We start from the raw sequence: 17,852 nt of genomic DNA, 5'->3' as shown, positions 1-17,852 counted from the left end.
GTTATGAGGATGTGATAATGTGAAAATCTCCAGAGGTGCTGTCATCACAATCAGACGGGGCTGTAAAAACAGGCCTCACCCCTCATACAGTATAGCACTGACAGTTTATTTAAGGATCTAGTTAGGATCCACTACACATAAGCAGAAAAAGATCTTGATTTGCATTAAAGATTTGTTTTCTTTTACATCTTAATATACTGTACAGTCACATAAATCTCCCTGTGCAGCAGCAAAATCTAACTGTGTGTAAATTTTACAATTTCAGTTGTAAAAAATACATCCAAACACATACATTTCAACACTGTTATTTCTCTCTAACATTGTTATCAATATAGAACAATTTAAACACAGATAAAACCTCTCCCTAGCTCCCTCTAACCCTCTCAAAAATTGCAGCGAACGTTGTCTGCTTTGAGATTTGAAAGGTTTAACCATGCTTGCGATCGCTTTCAGTTTGCCATTATGCTGACTCACTGTGATTTGAACAAGCTGCAGGAGTGACGTTGTCTTACTTACTCTCTATGGTAAGTTACTGTCACGTAGACATGCTCTCAGCATCTATAATTTGGCAGAGCTAGATCTGAGTACCAGTGTAATTTGGTTAAAAGTATGAACTTGCTTATGTAAATGGAGATGAACAATATACTAGGAACACCCTTCAGTCATGCCTTAAAAATGATCACAGCTTTGAATCAACACTACTTTAACACCATCAAAAAGTACATTATATATTGCAGATCTATTGTATTGGATTGCATAAGATTGTACAGCTGTACCTAATAAACTAGCTGACATTTTCTATGCTTCGGGCTGTAAGCACAGGTTTTGTTTTTGATCAAGATGGACTCAAAAGTATCGTCAGCCCACAGAGATCACAATCACAACTCAATTCAATGACAAAAAGATAACCAAGGTGGACTCAGTTTGTGTCCTGTTATTTTTAATTCCCAAATATTCAGATTATATATGTTATATCCAGTTTCCAAGGGTATTTCTTGCATCATGCCTTTGTTACATTTTCAGTTTGTGGCTTAGATCCACACACTCAGTGCAACATCTGATGACTTCAGGATAACGCCACATCTTAAAACAGAAGCACACAAGTCAGACAAGCACAAGTGCAAACACACACACACACATACACGTGTAGACCCACATGGCAGTGCCAGTTCCCAGGTCTCCGGTGGCAAGTGATGTTTTCACACTTGTGTGGGGAGATTGCTATTTCTGCGCGGAGCCAGATAACTCAATTATTCATCGCGGATGCTGGTGCACTCACTTTACCTCTATAAGGAAGGTTGGGCGGGTGTGTCTTGCTCAGAATGTGTGCTCCTCGTGTGCATGTCTATGCGAGTGCGTGTGTGCGTGTGTGCAAGAGGACCTCCAACAGAAGATGAACCGCTGACATGCCACACCACACAGCAGGAGAGGGAAGAGGCGAGAGGAGAAAAGGAAAAAGGAGCTGTCATAAACATGGCAATCAAAGAGATATGAAGCGGGAGGTGAGGATCAAAGAGCAAAAGGAGAAGAGGGAAGGAATTAGTTCCCTTATCTTCTCCCTAAGCCAACTGTGCACCTTCCAATCCTCTCGAGCTCAATAAACGGTTACAAAGAAAAAGGCTTTTTGAATTACCAGCAAAACTGAAACTCAGCTACCGTGGCGCTCAACCTCTCTGCACAAGAGGGCTTTTTAAGCACCTTGTGCAGCCTTGCTCCTGTGGTCTGAAACTAAAGCATAACATTTTGAGTCTGTTATTGTACTTGTTGTTATTCTCATACATCCATCACACACTGTTTTTGTGTGTCACTGTTTCGACAAGAAGCACAGACAGATGAGATGTACAGGAGAGAGTAAGCATGATATGCCAATGAGGCGGTGATACAGTGGGTGCACTGTACGGTACGTGTTAGGTTTGTGGGTAGATGCCCACTTAGCCACAGACCTTTACACAGCAGAGTGTAAAGGCCATGTCTCAGTGTGTGCTGCTGTGACTCCACAAACAGCTGCTGAGTACTGCTGTCCCTAGAGCACATTTATCACCCCTGACACCATATGGAGTCCTGGGAAGTCCTGAACAAACACACTGCAAATACACACACAGCCCATGTCCACATATGCATGCGCACACTGTACATGTAAAAACTATTAGACAAGAGAAATCTAATCCCAGTTACATGCACATACACAGAATCTAAATGCTTTCTTTTTCTAAATCTGCACATTTTGCTCATTTGTTGCATCTCCTGGCATCAATCTTTGACTTTAAACAAGTGAAAGCATGCACATATAGGACAGACTCATAACTCCTTGTCAGTGGCAGCCTATCTCTGCCTGTGCTGCTGCCCTTATTTCCCCGAGGACAACTCCGGAGAGCCAATTGGAGCAGTTACACATGTCGACACTTTCATGCAACCATTTACCACAGCACACCCGCCCAGTGGCTCTTTTCATCAGCTTTACAGTCTGTAACTCTCACACAGACACACACTGTAGACTGTAAATTCACAGCAACGCACAGGCAAACTTAGCTGTCACATTTTGACAGATCACACACACACGCACATACATGCATTCACACGCACTTCCCTCCACTTTAATCTTTGGGGCAGGCAGAATCTATGAGTGATTTATTTTAAACCATTCCCCAGGGGTTTTTACAGGACTGAGCCAGTACTCAATCTGATCACAGCATTCGCTTTCTGTGTCAGCAATTTATGAATACTCCCCCTTAGCCTGAGTTTGCCTGTGTTTGCAAGCAAGCTAATGAGAGAGAAAGAGGGAGAGGTGGGAAGAGGAGATGTGGAGAGAGAGAGAGAGGGGGGGGAGACACAAGAAGAATGAACTGGCACTGTGATGAGTGTATACTGTAAGTTAGCATACTGTCTGTAGCACACGCCCCCGTGGTTTTGGGTGAGTCACTCTCTGCACTTGCAAGCCTGCATCCAATCTTACATGCCTCAATATGCGACACAGTTCCTGTTTGTGTGTGTGAAATTTTAGCAAACCCTGAAAAAAAAAAAAGGCACAACACGAACCTTTGAAAAAGCTAAGCTCCGGCACAACAAAGCCAAAGCGCGACACACCCCTCAACCGTCACGCTACCATCTTCCCATTCACTGCCCAGTGCTAAGTACCATCTGGATGACTGGGTCTAATTTTCACTGGATATTCCATTTCCATTTGAAAGGTGGTTAGTGCCCATTGAGCAGTGTTATCGTGGCTGTGCAGACAGAGAGAGGCTGCCCTGCTCCTCCCAGCCTCAGACAGAGAAGCCATCGATTTGATTCAGTCTTAAAAGCCGGGTCGGCCTCAACAATGGCAGCTTATGGAAAAACCATTACCCCAGGTGTATTCTGAAATGTTAACCTACATGCATGTTTGCCATCACCCTCCCTCCCTTTCTCCCTAACTATCCTACACAGCACCACAGATGGAGAGGAGACAGGAGAGAGAGCTCTGTGGGCTGCTTCTCAATGGAGACTGCAGGCTCCTCTCTAAGTGAGTCATGCTGCTTCTTTACACTTCTTGTCCAAGGCCACCTACCTTACACCTCCACTCCAGCACAGCTACTGCCGAGTTACTACGCCTGCTCATCTATTACACTACTCACAACCTCTGACACTGTAGAAAAGTCAGTCATGACTCATGTGATCCAGCTGCTGCACTGAAAAATTACATGTGGTGTTTGAAGCTGAAACCAATAACTTAATCATATTAGTTATAATATCATTATTTTATGTTATTTGACTGGTTGAGTGATGTTAAATGTCATGAATGGCATATTTTCTGTGCTTGGACTGACTCTCAGTGTGGTGCTATTCAGTCTCATTGCTCTGGGTAGTTCATTACAGCTCATTATTTCTAAATGACAATGCGGCTGAGAAGCGAGCCACCAAGCAGGGTAGGGACACATTTTTTTGCCATTGTTGAACTCAACAGTAGAGTAAGTGTTTTCAATGGGTGATTTAACTAAACTGCAGGTTTTAACATAATGTGTGCTCCACACATAAAAAACAAAAAGCCACAATGGAAAACACAAGCTGAATAAAATACAAAATCATGACGGTTAGCAAATGTACAAGCTAACTAGCATATAGCTGGTCACAGGTATTATCTTACATTAAAGGAGCTGTATGTGACATTAAGAGCAATAATATAGCAGCAAACCACTACTGGCTATGTAAAGATATAGCTGAGTAACGGTGTCCTGAGCAGAGAACGAAATCATGCGTCCTCTGTGTGTGTTGTAATCCGAGCATCTTGGTTAGTTATCGTGGTAGGTTAGCGCATGTCAATGCAAGTAATAAAGGTCTGTATAATAATCTATAAATAACAACCCCCTTCAAATGTCTCCCATTTTTTAGTGCAAAGAAATACAAGTACAATCTGAAAATATTAATTAATTGACAAAATAAATGATAAATGAACAGCTCGTGATATCATAAGAAAAATATGTGCAATGTGCCAGTTCATTAGCAACAGGGCGCCACCCATATTGTTTTAAGATAGAAGTCTGATACAGATTATTTTGTACTTAAGTTGCTGGTTGACAATATTTTGCACAATGTTCAGTATCTTTAATATGACCACAGTGAGTATTCATTTTTATTTCAGAGGAATGAATTCTGGTCAGGGTGGAAAAGCCTCTGAGGCAGCATTTTACTCTCTGTTTCAATTGCTCCTGGAACGTGGCACCTCTAAACCTGCATCAATATCAGATGTGCAAAGTCATCTAATGGGCCGCATTGGACCCTTTGGCGGGCCAGTTCTGGCCCCCAGGCCATATGTTTGACACCCCTGATCTTTGATCTATTTACTAACACCCATCCTCTCGTTCTCCTCAAGAGGCAACCACCAGGGCTACAAAATAAGGCCAACACGAAGTGCCAAAAACTGCAGGTGCTCTAATGGCCAATTGGCTGTTTCCAGAAGTGAGTCATTCCCTTTAGATCCCTATGTTAAAATGCCAAATATGGTCACTTCTGGTTCCAAAAAACTAAGATAGGGACAGCCAAACTCGAGACTTCACAACATGAGTCCACAAACCATAGGTTGACGTCATGGTGGCCATGTTCATTATTTTTAAACAGTCTATGATTCCCCCCCAGTTAACACTGTTAGCTCTGTTAGCACTGTTTCACTATTAGCACCTAGCTAGCCGCCAGCTCAGCCACCTCCATGTTGAGAGCCGTGTGCAGGCAATCCTAGCTGTGACTCTGAATCATAGATATGTACTTTCTGAATGTTGCATACATTTACAGCAACTTTACAATCCCTAGCTATATCTCCATGTATAAATATATATATATTGCACATGCACATAAAGCTATATACTGCAACTACTGATTGTTTTCATTACTTCACATCTGACAATAATTTTATTAATAAAACATGTCAGAAAGTTGACATCTTAAAATGTCTTTTTCTTCATAACTTACTGTCCAAAACCCAAAATATTCAGTTTACTACTATGTAAAAAAAAAGCATCAAATCCTTACATTTGAGAAGCTTTTTGCACAAAAAATTACTAAAACAATCTTTTGATTATCAAAATAGTCACTTATCAATTTTCAGTTGATCGCCTAATTGTGGTCCTTATCTGATAACACATAAAGTGGCATGAGACCACTTAACAGAGTCCTTCAATAATGTTATATCTGCATATAGTTCTTTGGTAGTCAGTTAAGCATGTGGTTATATTAGTAATGTGTGATTTCTCGACAGTGTTTTGAGTCCAATGAGGAAAACACAAAAGGGACAAAAATCACATCACATTAATATTTCACAGGCACTGCTGCTCAGTATGGGAGAAGCAAATCATATCAGCAGTGACTTCATTCGGTGTTTGACCTGCTGGCCTTGCATATTTGATGCCAGTGAGATGTGTGTGTGCGGCAGTGTGAATCGGGTTAATATAGTGCAGGGGCTCTGCTAATTGGGTTAGTGCACGGTTTGGTTAATTGGGTTAGCAGAGATTCCATGACAGCTACCACGCTGGCAGACCCAGCTTGCTATCGATCCGATGGGTGAGTGAAGGGGACAAACACAGCAGGTGCTTTCGTTAAACAAGTGCAAGCACATGCAAACACAATGAGCTGGACACACACACACATAAACGAGTCAGATTACACTGAAACTCATTGCGCTGACTCAATTCTGACAAACGGGGGATTGAGGCGTACAGGTCCCATCAAATAAAAGAGAAAAAGTGCTGAAAATGATGACGTGTATTTACGAAAATGGTAACAAATGGCTAAATAAATATGGATTTGTGTGTGTGTGTGTTTTCATGAAAGAGAAGGAAAGTGTGTGAGGGAGAAAAAGAAAGAGACCACTTGGGACCTCAGCTCTCTTTCATGTGGAGGTGAATACATAAATAATAAAATTAAATCATCAAAAACAGCCCAAAATAGTCCCAGCCCTTCTCTCACTGACACACACACAGACACACACACAGACACACACACACACACACACACACACACACACAAAGTTTCATACGTTCCACATTTTTCAAAGCTATATTAGTTGGTAACACACTTCAAATTTAATAATCTATGTAGTAACATGTCAAAATATGACAAAAATTTCAGCAGTTACAAAAGAATTAAAAGGACCTAGGTACAGAGATAACAGTCATAAATATGTCATTTTACATTTTAAAAGTAAAAGAATAATGTGGTTGTGCATCTTCAGGCTTTGATGTGCTGCTTGCTTCCATAGCTACCTATTATCTGATGGTAGCTAGGTGCAATCTGCGAGGTGTCGGGGGAGTGAAGCACTAAATAAAGATATTTTCAAGGTTTTCAGGCACCGAGAAATCTCAACCCCAGTTGTGTCACTTCACTTCCTCCCTTAACACAATCTGCTGCCTCCTAAAATAGCTCAGTGTTTCTCTGAAGCCAGGCTCTTGACTTAACACCAAGATAGACAGATAGGGTACAGGCTGCAAAAAAAGACTACGTCAATGCAAAAAACCACAACATCCACGCTGCGACGAGCACACAAACCCACTGCAAGATCTGGAGATTCGTTTTGTGTGATCTGGCTGCGTGCTATGTGATAGGTACACGCATAGTTTAGGCTGCTTAGGTTTCGATATGGCGGGGGGGCTCACACAGCTGTGATAGTGTGCTGAAACATTTGGCCCTGCAGCAAAAGTTTATGACCTTTATTTTGCTTCTGAAAACCTGAGAGATATAACTGGCCTCACAGAGCGTGTCCTCGTGTGAAGAGATACTTCCTAATCCTGAAAGTTGTTGCTAAAAACCATGATCTAAATGGATTAGCCCCCCCCCTCTTGCTTATGTTTTGAGTTAGCTGTGAACTATTCCTTAAAGCCGAAGGCAGCCTCCCGAGTGGAGTTCAGCTGATGTGATCTCTCTTTCTACAAGCCACTCTTATTAAGCAGCACCACTAAAAGCCTGAGGATTCTCTTACTAAACCAATCAATATAGGATCTGCCTTGCCACGGTCCCTGGAGCCCTCGACTCCACCCTTCATTCCTCCTCTGGCTTTCACTGTCCCTACAGTCTCACTCATTCATGGGGGGTATGTGTGTGTGTCTGCGTGCATTTTTGTGATCCTGCACACCCGAGAAAGATCTGATACCAAATGCAGCGCTATCTCAAACCTCAGGAGGTGAAGCAGGTGAAAATGGTCCTCTGAGGCAGAGCTGAGGAGCAAACCGTCTGTTAATGAATAAATAACACACCAGTCAGCATGAATGCCCCGCTGTCCTCGCGCTCTTTGAGTGCAGAGGCTGATGTTCCATCGCTAACACCTGTGTGACTGTTGGAGGAATCAATAAACAGCTACTGTTGCAAAGGTGAACTCGCCCACCAGCGCACGCCGTGCTGACACCGGCTGTCTGCGTCTCAGACAGGAAGAGACATTTATGGCAGAGTGACACACATCATGTTCCCGTTAGCACCATAACTGTGCTCCCAGTTAGAGGAAAACATACAGATATATGCATACAGTTAATATGCTAATGCAGACAGATGGATGAGGAAGGTGTGGATGAGGAAGGTATGGAGACTCACATACATGCACAAACACAGCTAGACATACTGATAAACTCTGAAATGGCTTAATACAATAAGACACATTCGTTCACAACAAACAGATCACAATTGCATTAGAACATTTAATGAAAGGGTTTAGGTTTCATTTCAACACGGGGGAGAGTATGAAACGCAGGGTTGGGGTCCTGGTCCTGCCCCAGGAAATGTTGAGTGTCAAACATCTAATTTCTTAAATTCTGGGGATTTTTATGCATCAATTTATGGTGGAAATTGATTTAAATTTGTCAAAATAAAAGTGCTAGTCGTGTTTTTTTAGGCGGGGCAAATGGGGCACATGTTCTAAATACTGACAGGTACGTATCTCTGTGTCACCCCCGAAATCTACCACTATGATTCATTGCATAAGCATAAATTATCAGTCACATTTTGTATGCTTATTCCCCTATCACAGATATGTGACAATAAGAAGAAAGTAGGGCTGGGTGATTAATCAGATTGTATTTTCAATTATGATTTTGGCTTCCAGTGATTATGAAACGAGATAATCGAGATAAAAAGATTATTGTGATGCTCTCGTCTTGTCTTGTGTTTTAAATTCCCGCGCACCCCTTGCCTGTATAGCAGGTTGCTTTCAACCCTCCCAGGTGTCTACAGGTATCAGAGGCTAAAATTTAATGCTCTTTGAGACATTTTCCAGATAATTTTAAACCAAATATAAGACAGATTTTTGGACAAATCATTGCAGGTAAGGATAAATACGTGTGGTCCCCTGCAGAGGGAGGTTTTATGTAGGAATATGGATAATTTCAGCTACACACCAACAGGTGTCCAAGTATAAAGTAAAAAGACAGTATTACGTCCAGTGATATGTTTAAAGATTTGTAACATTAGAAATGTGGACCGTCACGCAGAAGAGCTTGACTCATTTAAAAAAAAAAATAATTAAAAGATGGATAAATAAAATTAGATCAAATGTTTGTGCCAATTAAGACCACGCAAATTCAAATTTAACACTATTTAATGACTTTGCTTTATGCATACTATTTATAAAACTGAATTTTAAGACTTTTTAAGGAACTACAGACACCCTGCTGAAAGCCAGAACTCATTCTCAGCCAGCCTGTGGCACATTTCGTTCACCTTGAGCCAAGATGACGGTAAATGAGTAATCATGTGAAATAATAATAATCTCAGTGCTGACCAAAATAATTGAGATCAGATTTTTGCCATAATCAAGCAGCCACAGTAGAAAGCTCCACTTTTGTATTATTTCGTGCTGATATGTTTGTTCACAAGAGGGTTTTCATACTGCAATCTAGCTGCACATGATGGCATCATTCAATTATCTCGGTGCGCTGATGCAATAGGCCCATTACTAACTGCACTTGTGTGTGCTAGTTGATAGCAGCAGTTTTAGGTGCATTATATGACTACGTACTCTGGTTTGTTGCCACTCTGTGTATTTAGATGGAATCTGATATTAAATTTGCTTGGTGTTATGTAACTCTCTCCCCTTTCCTTAAAGCAAGAGCAGGCAATATTTTTTATGTTAAAGTATGCCGATCTAACAGCACAAAACACAGAGCAGAAAAGTGCATCCCATCCCCGCTAATGAGACTCAGATGATTCGCTCTGTTTGCGCAGACTAAACTGTTGTTGGTATTAAACACTTCTCCGCCCAAAATAAGTGACAAAGTTTAAGAATGAAAAACAAAACCGTCTCCTCCTTTTCCAGCATAGATGCAGAGGAGCCTGCTGCACAGTGGCTGTGAGGCTTTTTTAGTGAGGTGCTGAGTGGAGGAGTCCATCAGCCAACAGCACAAAACTGAGGTCACAGTGCTGTGCATTCACAGTGCCAGAAAAAAAGGTCACTAGAAAGGTCAATACAAAGATTGATTTGACATTATTCAAAATTCTGTGGCAAAGTTGTGCTGGTCAGTATGTCTCCATCTTTATTGACTTTGACTTTCTGGACATGGGATCCTCACTGAGCATTTTGGCAGTCACAGCTACACTGAATTCATTTTTAAGAGTGATTTACGGGCTCCAGTTTGTGCTTCTCATATATATATATTTGAGTCACAGGGCTAAGCGTCTGATTTTTTTATTTAATAAAAGACTGGTGATCTTTAAAACCCAGGAGGTCTTTACCAAGGGGTTATCTCTGGGTCTGAATAGTGAAGCCAACGTGGAAGTGCCTTTAACCTGCATTCTTTCTAAAGGTCAGCAGGGGGCGACTCCACTGGTTACAAACGTGACCCCCGAGAAAGTGACACTACTTCTAACTTTATGTATAACCACAGTAAACATTTTCATAATGAGTTTATGGTCTCAGTCACTTGTTTAAAGTCTTCTTCAATACAGCATGATGTTCCTGTTATAAAGTATGGTCCCATTTAGAGTAATAGAGACAATAACGCAGGGTATGCTTTAGGGCGTGGCTACCTTGTGATTGGCAAGTTGCTACCACGGCAGTGTCCTCGCTCCTCCACAGCTTCACTCTCATCTAAATATGGTCGCTAACAAAAACAAAATCTGTTATTTTGTATGAAAATATAAAATATTGGAAAGAATTCTTTAATAATTTAGGTTTACAAGTCAGTTCGCATTGTACAAATTAAGCGAGAGTAATGATAATACATGAGAAGCACAAATTGGGAGACCTACACTTCAATAAAGAAAGAGCACAGGTGACAGTGATTGTGACAAATGATGAAAAGTCACACACACATTAAGGTCTTTATAAACCATCACCAGAAGACTAATAAATGAAATAGCAGTGGTAAGACTACATATAAGTCGAGGGTTTAAGGAATAGTTCCTCAGTGGAGACTATAATTCTAAGCTCAAACCGCACCTGGTGCTACGACCTTGAAAAGGTTTGCAGACTCACTAAAACCATCTGATACAAATTTTAAATGTTCTTGTGACTGCTGGAAGTATGGTCTTGAAACAAATGTGCACCCACGTGTAGCGCAAATTTTAAGCGAATTTTCAGAAAATCCACAAAATAAAATGTGATTTTACGCACTTTTGTTGTGCAAATACTGGAGGGCTGGTTCATCGACATAAGGGGTGGGTGGTGCTAATTCTACAGTCATGCTACCACATCAAATAAGGGCGTGACAAGATGATGTAAGTAAAAGAGCACCAGTCAAACCTCAAATAAAGGAAACCAATGGATGTTTAACAATGGAGAGCACACTGGGCAGTGGAAACAGAGAGTTTTGGACAACTTACTAGGGTGTTACGACGAAGAGAGCTTGCTGTGGTCTACGCAATGACAGTATGTCCTGATTTCATTTATCCACCGACTCTGTTCCTATTGTCCTTAGTCGTGTTTATTGTTTATCAGTACACCAACTTTTCAACCTCCCCCAAGCTCAAAAACTTTTCTTATGACATTTGAAGTTTGAAGAGGACATCTGAGTGGCATTTCCACTCAAGTGTTTTGAAAATGTACACGAAGAGGTGGATAGAAACGCACCTACTGCAGCATTGTTGTAAATTCCTAGTAAATGAAGCACCAACATCTGATACAAGCTTCAGGACAGGAGCCCGTTTTTTCTCCGTTCACGTGGTTGGCGGCTAAATGGTGAGCAGAGGATGGAGTGCATTATCTACATGTAATAATGGAGCTGCATTGTTCAGAACAAGCGCATTATTCCATGTTCTTGTATCATGATTGTATCACATTAGACATAATGGGGAGTTAACAGAATAACTATGCAAATCGCTGCTTTTTCTTTGCTGCTTTATTTATTGTGTTGTGTATAGTCGTGTTCAGGGACATTATGCTGTAAGGCTGCCGAGGCATGAATCAATACTTATGAATTACAGTGCTCCTACGCTAATGGCAAGCTACTGCAATGCTGAACCCGGCCTGAAATGTATTTAGTGCATACTGAGCTGGCGGATACTAAACTACCCGTGCACTCAACAATTAATGAGGGGGATTCTGTATAATTGAAAAATCTGGACACGTGACAAAGTAGCGGGTGTGATCTTTGAGATACAGCGTACCGTAGTGTGAAAACTGGTCAATGTCCTTTTTTTTCATGTCTCTAAGAGGAGAGTAACTGAGAGTATCAATAGTGCCGCAGCATTACTTTCTTGATCTCTGGTTGCTATGGTGATCTCATTTTGTTTAAATGTGGTATTATGCTCAATGTCAACTGTGACAACACGGGAGAAAAAAGAAAACTGTTCAAAAACTGTTCTTTCCATTCATTTATTCCACTCGTCATCCCTTTTCTTTCCTCCTTCAGTGCCCATTTCCTTGTTTCCTCCCTTGGCCTCTGCAATGCCTCTTATTGCCCTATACACAGCATTAATAATTGAGAGCATTTTATGCAGAAAGTGAGTTTTGGTGCCCTGAGCCCTTTGGTCATGGATCCATGGCACTAATGCTGGGTGGCAGGCCAGTTCGAGGCCCCGCACTCCAAGTCCAGGCGAGGGCACATCTGTCTGGCTGACTGGCCAATCTACGGCCCCCCGATCCCTGAGCTATTATGCACACAGCTGACATCCACACACATGTGCACATACACACTTTGAGGATTCACGGACCATTTGCTCTGCGATCTGTAGAGCTAGCATCACACTTTTGCACCTTTTAACAAGCGAAGACAATGACTGACATTTTCGAAACCCTAAATAACTGTGAGCCACTGTGCACTCGTATAAACACTGTAATTCTCGCTCACAGACACGCCGTCATACACTCTCTGTATAATGTCTATTTATAATGTGTGCACTGTATGAGAAGGAGGGAACGACTGTGTGTGAGAGAGAATAAAGTGGGTAATATAAGTGTGTATTGAAAAGGAAGGTAGTTTCATTGGCCAGGAAGGCAGTTTAAAATTTCAGTTTCTGATTGGCTTAAAAGAAAGCCTGTGCCTACTAACAGGCATTTCAAGCTACGTTAAGGCTTCAAGGAGAATTTAAATCAAGCCACAGCGCATTAAAGGACAACTTTACATTCACCAGGTTTTGCTGGAACAATAGCAAGGTCATCGGCGCCATGAATTGTCTGATTATTTGCCTTCTCCACTTCATGGCTTTGAGAGCCGTGAGCCAACTAGGACCTGAGAGTGCAATGCTATTCACAGTTTAATCAAACTCTCTTTCAGACAGAGCTATTCTACGTCACGTATGCTGTTCACTACTCTTAGATACAGTATTGTACACTTGGGTGGGGTCAAAGTATTACGGCGTACCAGGGTATTTAGAAATCCTGAAAGTGTGGTTTTCAAAACCGTCGAAAATACAAACGCTCCTCTTTCTATTAAACTGACTCGGAGATGCTGTATTGAGGTGATGTAGTGTACTGCATGTGCCACCGGAGGTCCCGCTCTTCTGGTGGAACGGGCGGATGAGCTGAGAAAGATGGCGACTGAAGATGTCGTATACCTCTGCCCCTGTTTGGGATTATTTTAGATGTAGTCCTGGTGATAAAGGTGAGCCAGCCAACACAGACGAAACTGTGTGCATTATTAAGCCACATTATTTTATTCAACTGCCAGTCTGCTACCACCACCCACACCTCATCTCCACTCAGCCCACTGATGTGTCGGTATTCGCTGTGGCAACAAGTGTCATCGGGTCCTCCAGGAAGAATCTATGGAAGAAGGGCGCTTGTTTCCTTTCTATTAATTATTCTATTGCCTATCGGTATTTAAACCCAGCAAGACTTGTCTAAGTAGGCTAATTGCATATTAGACACATAACATTGTAGGCTACACAATGACATCTATCCACCTGCAGTTTAGCTTTTTTTTGTTTGTTTTTTTTACACAATCATACACCACATACCCCACTGAAATATCAGGAAGGTTGAAGGTATGAAAAATAGATACCGTCCAAGTAAAGTATCATTCTGTTTCACACAAACTTCTATTCTCAATCTCTCACAGTATACAATCATTTCTCTAGCAGTACAGCCTCATGATATGCCTTGCTTTATCAACACAAATTCGCCCACTGTGTTTGTCCCTGTTTACTCACCCAAAACACCCAGAGAAGCGTCTGTACATTCGCTAGCTGGCAACATGTGCAGCCCACATGTACGTCTGTGTGACAACTCCGATTCCGAATGACCTTAAAATGTACAAAAAACCCCAGTTCTTTCTGTATTTCTATTATTTCCCTTCACTTTTGCTCCTTTTTTCTTTTTTTTCTGTTTGTTTACAAAGTGGCATCTGTTCACTTCCACTCGCATCTTTCCACTGATTTTTGTATGCAGTCACACTGCCTCGAAAATTCGCCTCAGCTCCAGTCTGACCATGTTCGGAGTACCATATGGGTGTGTGTAGTGGAATATGAATGTAGCTGTGCGTGTAAGAGAGAGTAGTGCTGTGTGTGGGACACTGTCATGGTGAGTATAGGCTATTTACACCCAGTGGTCACTTTATTAGGTACACCTGTGCCCAGCATTGCCATTCGATACAACAGCTCTGCTATAAATTCCAACTTAATTAAGTGTATAATGTTCCATTTTTGTTGCCATTGTTGTAAATAAGTAAATTCAATTATATTAAGTCATAATTAATAAGTGGTGTTGTACTGGATGAATTTTTTGTCCTCCCTATTAACATAAAAGACACCTCCCAATATATTGCAGTCCAGTATAATGCCACCACTAACTACCGCCTCAGTTGTGAAACTTAAATTTAATCAACACCTCCATGACAGTGTAAAAAAACCCTGAATATTGTGGGCAAAATAAAAATAGACTTTATGGCTGAATAGCTGCATTAGATTGTACAGGTGTGCCTAATAAAGTGGCAAGACTGTATGCATGATTGTGGGTGTATAAATGTGTGTGGGAATGTATGTGTGTGAGAGCAGGTGTGATTTATGACCTAAACAGCCGCTCATAAATATAACTCTTTAGGCACACATCTGCATGTGTGTGTTTATGAGAGAGACGATATATGTTTCATACGTGTATGCATAGGAGACGAGAGGGAGGCAGATAGAGCAAAGAAGCCGCGGTGCAGGTGTGCGAGTGAACCCAAGAGAGTGTGTTTATTTCTATGAGATAAAGGTGGGAAGGGATGATGGGATGGAAGGTGGATGAGAGGGGAGGGAGGGAGAAGGGAGGAGGAAGGAGCGCTCCAGTCCTGTCGCCTTGGGTGCATCAGCAGCAGGAATTGTTCTCTGCCCTGTGGGGGCCATCTGACTGTTCTGTCACCCTCCACAGAAGGCTGACTCTGCCTTAAAGTGCTCGGCCCCGCGCCTGCAGTTCGACATGCTTGATGTTTAATACATACACAGGGAGAATATTGAGAACGCCTCAGGAGAAATGCAGTACACAGGCTGTAAGGGAGAGAGTTTTTTTGTCAGTTTGTAGAACAACCAAGAATAGAGGAGCTCCTGTACAAAGTGTGCGTGGGCAGGCTGTGAACATAATTGCCCAGAATTCGAACCAGAGCTGGAGCTCCATCGCAAATTTGAAATATACGAGATCCAAGAGTTAAGCACCTCTCAACGAAATGCACTTGTAGTGAGTAGGGGGGACAGCTTCACACTGGTGATTGTGTAATGCGCTGACTTATCTGTGCCAGAAAACATACATCACGTTCATGCGTGATGTTTCGGTCCGAATGACAGTCGTGAACTTAAGCTGAAATGCTTTCCCCTGTGTGCCCCTGTACTCCTGCAATCAGCGCCAGTGTGGTGTAATTCAGGGCATCACTCCTCAATAAGGCAGGAGAACGGGCCTCAGGGGTGACCCTCCTGCTTAAGTCAACACAATGAGTGTAATGAGGTGAAATACACACACACACAACACAGGCACACTCACCCGCACACACACCCACAACACACTGGAGATGGGAACCCTTGCTGCATAGTAAGTGGATTTCATTCATCTACATGCACTGAGCCTGCTGGAGAAGTTCTACTCACACCCACACCCACACATTCAGCAGCACCAGGAGCGCCTCATGCCGAAGATTATTACAGGTGAGGAAATCATTACAGACTAATTTAGATGTATCGTTATGGCAAGGATGAAACTGCTTTCTATATCGCTTAGCAATCACATCATTCGCACCTAATTCAAGGCAATTGTGCATCTTTAGAAGCTGAACTTGTATTTTGCCAATACTCATCCTCAATGTCACCTATCAATGGTGACAATGAGACATAAAATGATATTAAAAGCCTGTTTCTGACATGTGTGTGTCTCCTTTTGTGCACCTTACAGTCTCTGAGTTCATCAGTTCTGAGTCCATAATTAATCAGCCCTGCTGTGTAAGTAGGACTGGTGCCTTTCTCTTATCATCACGTACGGCAACCCACGCCCTCCGGGCCATCAGCGGATTAATGATGAGTGCCTGTGATAGGAGAGCCCCTCACAAAGGCTTTATTAATTAGCCTTGCACCGACACAGTGGCCACAGTGTGCAACACATGTTCACTCTAATCAAAACTTTAAAGGGAACACGATCGACCCCCTCAATCACCCACTGAAATGCACTGCATGATATTAAACCTTGATGCGTGCATGCATTAAGTTAGGGGTGTGTGCAGAGGGGAAAGTGCACCATTTCCAAATTAGCAAGGCAACTTTCACACATCGCTGACCAACCGGTTATGCTGCACTTTACTAAGAAGCCTATGAATGATTGATCAGACAGGTGGGATCAAGGAGGGAATAATTCAGAGGCAATAAAGAGGGACAGGCACGCTGAGCGGTCCAAAACTGTCCACATGTCACCAAAGTGGAACCAGAATGAGAGAGATGGAGATCGGGTGTGTTGTACTCACTCGCCCACCGGTGCGTTAGAGGAGCATCCCGGTCTCCCGAGGCCAGCTCTTCAGATGAGTTCTCCTGGGACAGCGCGCCTTGATCCTCACTATCATTCTTTGCAAAGCTCCAGCCTCCTCACAGCCTCCCCTGACTCTGCTCCTTTGACATCACATGCAAAAACAGCTGCATGCCAAGTGAGATTCGCCTTTAGATTGTTGTTTGAGGGTTACAGTCGTCCGTCTCTCAGTATGTAGAGCAGAAGTGACAGCAGCGGATTCCTATTTGAGGGGATGCTGACGCGCAACCGGAGGGGCTCGCCTCCTGCCTTTCTCATCTGGCTCCATCAGCTCTCGGTAAGGCAGCACCATGTGACTGAAACCACTGTCAACGCACACAGAATGACAACACTGGCTTCCGGTAAGAGCTTTCAAAATAAAACATTCATTTACAATCTAAAGACAAGTAATTCATATTTGGATAAACGTTACATTTAAAAAGTAAGAGAAAAAATAAATAAATATAAATATAAATAAGCCTTAATACAAGCAAGTGGAAAGAGAAGCACATCCCCCCAAAAATAGCTAATAAGTACATACAAAAAAAAAGTCGACTGGTGTTTCAACTAGTAAACTAAAACTAAAATTAACTAACTAAAATTTAGCAGTTTGGCAAGGCACTATGATTTGTATAGCACATTTTATACACAAGGGGAAATCTTAACAGAGCAATGAAATACAACCCATAACACAGAAAGAGTACAGAGGGGAAAAAGGTAAAAATAATTTAAAAATAAAAAATCTCAAAAAAACAAAACAAAACAAACACAATTAAAAATAGCAAAACTGCAGAAAATGGGTGCAAAGATAACAATATATATATATATATATATATATATATATATATATATTATTTAAAAAAAACGATTTAAATTTGAGTTTAAAAATAAGGTTGCAGTCATTACAGGTTGGAGTAATGTTAAGCAGTTTTAAAAAAATGTTTTTAGCTTTGACTAAAAAGTGGTCAGAAACAATTGTGGTTTGAAAAAATTAAATTACATATGCAACTGA

The 17,852-nt window shown here is 41.8% G+C and overlaps 1 protein-coding gene across 2 annotated transcripts in view; it reads right to left on the bottom strand.

Moving 5' to 3' along the window:
* LOC117258791 (uncharacterized) overlaps positions 1-17,137 on the bottom strand; it is a 49,256-nt gene extending 32,119 nt beyond the window's left edge. Inside the window, exon 1 of one of the 2 annotated variants that reach the window (XM_033629926.2) lies at positions 16,803-17,137. The gene's annotated coding sequence lies outside the window, so the exon portion shown is untranslated. The remainder of the gene's footprint in view (positions 1-16,802) is intronic. The other variant, XM_078169955.1, reaches the window with a different exon arrangement.
* Positions 17,138-17,852: the final 715 nt, after the last annotated feature.

Source organism: Epinephelus lanceolatus, chromosome 8 (genome assembly GCF_041903045.1).
Source record: "Epinephelus lanceolatus isolate andai-2023 chromosome 8, ASM4190304v1, whole genome shotgun sequence".
Classification (NCBI taxonomy): domain Eukaryota; kingdom Metazoa; phylum Chordata; class Actinopteri; order Perciformes; family Serranidae; genus Epinephelus; species Epinephelus lanceolatus.
This window is presented reverse-complemented; position numbering and strand designations above follow the sequence as displayed.